Here is a 5,000-nt window from a genome sequence, read left to right as displayed (position 1 = left end):
GTGGCTGATCCTTGCGGAGCAAGATCGCAAGGGCAAAGCGCGACTTAGGCAACGCAAGCTAAGTTCGCGTCTTTGCAACGAGGGTGACCCGCGACTTAGGCAACGCAAGCTAAGTTCGCGTCTTCGGCCGCAAGGGTGCCTCACGCCTTAGGCAATTCCAGCTAAGGTCGTGACATTGTGGTATCAGAGCGGGCAAGCTCTTCGATCGAACAGCGAACGAACTTCGCAACTTCGCCATGGCAAAGCATCGTGGCGAATCAAGCAAGACGGGGCAAGCCGGAACCTTGCCCCAAGCAGCCGCAGGTGGGCTGCATGTGCACACTCGCTCTCATGCTGTTGGAGCCGCTCACGAGGATCGCGGCAGCGAACAGGATGAGCGAGAAGTTGGCAACTCTCCGCGAGCGGAGGAAGCGCAATCTGGTGCGCTAACAGGAAAAAAGAGTCATAAGGAGAGACTCACGACGGCGGAAACCCGCCTAGATGTTCTGGAAGCGAGCATGGAGGAACTCTACCATGGCCAACAAAGACTTGTTGGGGTAGAGAGCTCGCAAGAGGAAGCGGAGTCCAGGATCGACAAGGTCGAGGCCCTAGTCGACCGACTGTCCGATGACACCAAGGACTCCGTGCAGCACTTGCAAGACGTTGTGGCGGAACTCACGGCGAAGGTGGCTATGCTCACAAGAATGCTAAATGCGGGAGGAGGCAACACCCGCGTTGCACCGCCACAAAACTTGAGGGCACCTGAGCCCCATGGATACGGAGGGGCCAGAGATGCCAAGGAGCTCGAGAACTTTCTGTTCGACATGGAGCAATACTTCCGAGCTACGAGGCCCGATTCTGAAGATACCAAAGTTTCAATAGCAACAATGTATCTGAATGGAGATGCGAAACTTTGGTGGCGAACTCGTTGGGAGGAGATCCAACAAGGTCGGTGTCGAGTCGACACATGGGAAGACTTGAAGCGGGAGTTGAGAACTCAGTTCCTACCGGAGAACACAGAGTTCGTCGCAAGAAGGAAGTTGAGACAACTCCGCCAAAGTACCACCATACGAGACTATGTAAAGCAGTTTTCTGCACTGATGCTGGACATACAGGACATGTCCGAGAAGGACAAGTTGTTCAGCTTCCTTGATGGTCTGAAACCATGGGCTCAGCAAGAGCTGAATCGAAGGAATGTTACCGACGTGGTCGGGGCAATTGCAGCTGCAGAAAGGCTCACCGACTTCGTTTCCTCTGAAGACCCAGCGAGAAGGAAACAATCTTCAAGCAATCGCCCTCCAAAACATTCTCGAGGGAAAGATCTCGGGGGCGAACAGAAGAAGAAGAGCTCCCACAAAGGGCCGAACCCAAAAGGCAAGGCCTCAAAACCTGGAGGATGCTTCTTGTGCGGAGGACCGCACATGGTAAGGGAGTGCCCACAGAAGCAGGCACTCAACGCTTTGACAGCTTCCATCCACCCTCCCCGATCGGACAAGGGCAAAGCTGTTGCTCTTAGTTCGAGCAGCTCAGAATCCAGCAGCGACGAGGAGGAGTCGCAAGGACCCCGAATGGGAGCAATGCGTCTGTTGAACGCTATGCGGGGTCAAGTGGGGGAGAACACGAAGACGAAGGCACAAAAAGCAGGAAGCAGCGAACTAATGTATGTGGACATTAAGCTAAATGGCCAAACGACCCGTGCAATGGTGGACACGGGCGCTACCCACAACTTCATAGCCGATCGCGAAGCACAGCGACTTGGGTTGACATTGGAGAAGAGCCCAAGCCGAATGAAGGCGGTGAACTCGGAGGCCAGGCGAATCTCCGGGTTGGCGAAGGGTGTTCCTATCAAAATCGGGACTTGGAGCGGTAACACCAACATGATGGCCGTGCCACTGGACGACTTCCAAGTGATTCTTGGAATGGAGTTTATGCATGCGGCGAAGTTGGTGCCGATGCCGTTCTTAAACTCCCTATGTATGATGGGAGGCGATGACCCCTGCGTGGTTCCCGTCTCTCGGAGAGGAACCAAGGAGCCCCAACACATTTCGGCCTTACAATTGAAGAAAGGGGTGCGAAAGGGCGAACTGACATTCGTGGCTGCTATGAAGCTAGAGCCACTCAACGAAGAGGCCATTCAAGAACCTGCTGTAGTGGCGAACGTCTTGAAGGAGTTCGAAGACGTTATGCCACCCGAGTTGCCGAAGACTCTCCCACCACGCAGAGGCGTGGATCACAGTATCGAGCTGGAGCCAGGAGTGAAGCCTCCAGCGAGACCACCCTACCGCATGCCCCCGCCAGAGTTGGCCGAACTCAGGAAGCAGTTAGGTGAACTGCTAAGCGGTGGTCTCATCCGCAGCTCAAAAGCACCTTTCGGAGCTCCAGTTCTCTTCCAGAAGAAACAAGATGGGAGCCTCCGATTATGCGTCGACTATCGAGCCCTCAACAAAGTAACGGTGAAGAACAAGTATCCCATCCCGCTCATCGCGGACTTGTTCGACCAACTGGGCAAGGCCAAGTATTTCTCAAAACTCGACCTTCGGTCGGGGTATTGGCAGGTGCGCATTGCTGAAGGCGACGAAGCGAAGACTACCTGTGTGACCAGGTATGGAGCGTTTGAGTTCTTGGTGATGCCTTTCGGCTTAACCAACGCTCCGGCCACATTCTGTACTCTCATGAACCAACTATTCAAGGAGTATTTGGATAAGTTCGTGGTCGTCTACTTGGACGATATCGTCGTCTACAGCCAAACGCTCGAGGAGCACGTCAAGCACCTTCGGACGATTTTCAAGGTTCTCAGGGAGAACACTTTGTTCGTAAAAAGGGAGAAATGCTACTTTGCTCAAACTGAGATCCTATTCTTAGGGCATCGAATCGGTGGTGGCTCCATTCGGATGGACAAGTCGAAGGTGCAAGCAGTTGCGGAATGGCGAACACCAAAGAAGGTGCCAGAGTTGAGATCCTTCCTTGGATTCGTCAACTACTATCGACGCTTCATTTCAGGATATTCGAAGCGGGCAACCCCACTGACGGAGTTGCTGAAGAAGGAGCAGCCTTGGAAGTGGTCTGACAAATGTGAGATAGCATTCCAAGATCTGAAGGCTGCTGTTCTGGAAGAACCAGTGCTCAAATTGCCAAACTATGGAGAGCCCTTTGAAGTCCATACCGATGCTTCGGACTTTGCTATTGGTGGAGTACTCATGCAAGAAGGTCATCCGGTGGCCTACGAGAGCCGCAAACTCAACGAGACCGAGAGGCGGTATCCAGTGCATGAGAAGGAGATGACAGCGGTGATCCACTGCCTACGAGTTTGGCGACACTACCTCCTCGGGTCGCGATTTGTGCTGAGGACAGACAACATCGCCCTGAGTTATTTCCAAACTCAGAAGAAGCTCTCCCCAAAGCAAGCACGGTGGCAGGACTTCCTGGCTGAATTTGATATGGCAATGGAATACAAGCCCGGGAAGGCGAATGTCGTGGCCGATGCGCTGAGTCGGAAGGTGGAGTGCGTGAATGCTGCACAACTAGAGGGCAGAGGCCAAACAAGTCAGTTACATTCCAACTTCCTTTCTCGAATCAGAGATGGACTGTATAGTGATCCCCAGGCAGTTATCCTGATGCAGCTCATCAAAGAAGGCAAGGCACGACGATTTTGGGTCCAGGAGGGACTTGTTTACACAAAAGGGAATAGAGTTTATGTTCCCCGAGTGGACAATTTAAGGCGTGAACTCTTGAAAGAGTGTCACGATTCCCTTTGGGCTGGACATCCCGGCATTCACAGAACATTGGCTCTCGTGGAGAGGGCCTTCTACTGGCCAAAGATGGGGATTGATGTGGAGGAGTATGTTCGAACATGCCTTACTTGCCAACAAGACAAGGTGGAGCAACGGAAGCCGGTGGGACTTTTGGAGCCGTTGCCTGTACCAGAAAGGCCATGGGAGAGCATTTCCTTAGACTTCATATCTAGCTTGCCGCTTGTAGGGGGACTTGGATCGATACTTGTGGTGGTCGATCGGTTTTCAAAGTATGCAACTTTCATTGCTGCTCCCCTACACTGTTCAGCTGAAGAGGCGGCCAGACTGATGATGAAGGGTGTAGTGAAGTATTGGGGAGTCCCACACAATATTGTTAGTGATCGAGACGCTCGGTTCCTGGGACGATTCTGGACCGAGCTATTCAAATTGTTGGGGTCAAAGTTATACTTCTCTACAAGCCTCCACCCCCAGACGGATGGTCAAACTGAAAGAATAAATTCGCTCTTAGAGCAGTATCTCCGGCACTACGTGAGTGCCAATCAACGAGATTGGGTGAAGCTGTTGGACATCGCCCAATTCTCCTACAACTTGCAGCGGAGCTCTGCATCCAACAAGAGCCCCTTCGAAATTATCACAGGACAACAACCGTCGACTCCGCACACTATGGCAATTGGTTATACTGGGAGTAGTCCATCAGCCTACCATTTCGCAAAGGAGTGGCATCGAAATGCCGATATTGCGCGGGCTTACTTGGAGAAGGCGGCAAAACGGATGAAGAAGTGGGCAGACTTGGGAAGGCGACCACAAGAGTTCAAAGTTGGCGATTTGGTGTTGGTAAAGCTCCAACCAGCATCACTCCAATTCTTCAGGAAAAGAGTCCACAAAGGATTGGTGCGTAAGTATGAAGGGCCCTTCCCAATTATCAGCAGAGTAGGCAATGTTTCTTACAAGTTGCAGCTGCCGGCGTGGTTCAAAATTCACAACGTTCTTCACGCCAGCAACCTGAAGGCCTACCATTCGGATCCGCAAGATGCTTCTCGAAGTATTCCAACTCGGCTACCTCCCATCACAGCCTCCTACGAGAAGCGAGTGGAAACCATTCTGGCGGATCGCAAGATAAAGCTACCCAACGGAGCGGAGCAGACAGAGTACTTGGTGAAGTGGCGAAAGCTTCCCCGAACTGAAGCCAGTTGGGAGCCTGAAGACGCCTTGCGACATGAAGAAGAAGTCATCAACAACTACCAACAAGCGTCGACGAGGGCGTCGACA

This window comes from Musa acuminata, unplaced genomic scaffold (genome assembly GCF_036884655.1).
Source record: "Musa acuminata AAA Group cultivar baxijiao unplaced genomic scaffold, Cavendish_Baxijiao_AAA HiC_scaffold_1136, whole genome shotgun sequence".
In the NCBI taxonomy this organism is placed as follows: Eukaryota; Viridiplantae; Streptophyta; class Magnoliopsida; order Zingiberales; family Musaceae; genus Musa; species Musa acuminata.
The sequence above is the reverse complement of the archived record's forward strand: the minus strand, read 5'-3'. Positions refer to the sequence as shown.